Here is a 1010-nt window from a genome sequence, read left to right on the forward strand (position 1 = left end):
GCCTCCCAGTAACCGTGACACCCACAAGTGAGATTGTTTCAGAATAACATGAGTATCGAAATACTTGATGGACAGTTTGAGATGATGTGGAGGTCATTCCTTTAACAAGCATAAAGTTTTCTGATCAGCAGTGCGTAATTTATGCTAACCGTGCACCCATGATGTTCACAAGACTTGGACATGAGTTCAAAATGTCATGTCTAGGAGTTGCACTAGTCTATGTGCATGTTAGATACTGCCTCGTGATAAGCTAACCTGGTCACTGATACTAACAATGACATCAAAATAGCAGATTAGGAAACCTGAGTCATCTGCAAGACCTTTTTTCTAAACTGGTAGTTGGAGCTTTGCACCTTGGTTCTGATTGTGCTGAAATACAAAAAAGCCTTACAACAACACAAGTTTTACGAACTGTTGATGTGCTTTCTGTTTCCAGAGGTACTGGGAACTTTTTTTGTGAAGTGGAACCTGGGGTATTGTACTTTTGTGGTGGTTTTGTTTTTGTTGTGTACTTGGACCTAGTTCCTACCTGAAAAACATAATTCTGTGGTGGTCATCAGTTTAGATCCCCTTAAATCCAGAGAAGAATTCTGTGGGGGCTCTGCTTTCTTCAGGTCCATTTTTCACATCGCTGTGAATTGTTCTCAAGGTTCATTCAATCAGCCTCCTAAATTATACGTCTCCTGTCAATAGTTTGACATGGTGTAATTATGCAGTTCTAAAAAGTATATTTATTCAGAAGGTAAAGAATCTTGTTTAAATCTAGTCAACTGCATTGAACTGGTCCCTGTTTTGTCTTCCACTTACTACTCAAATGTTTGATAGCGGTCCCAGAAGGTCATGTCTAAATGAGTGTGCCAAGTTCAGTATGATGGGAAGACTGTTCTGTCTGCAGCAGGTATTTCAGCATGTCCCTATACACACTGGAAAATTAACCCTTCATGTAAAACCAGGTCTTGATAGGTTAGCACTTCTATTGTTGAGAAATGGGGGGGGGGGGGGGGGGGGGT

Source organism: Buceros rhinoceros, unplaced genomic scaffold, assembly GCF_000710305.1.
Source record: "Buceros rhinoceros silvestris isolate BGI_N320 unplaced genomic scaffold, ASM71030v1 scaffold6464, whole genome shotgun sequence".
NCBI classification, from domain to species: Eukaryota; Metazoa; Chordata; class Aves; order Bucerotiformes; family Bucerotidae; genus Buceros; species Buceros rhinoceros.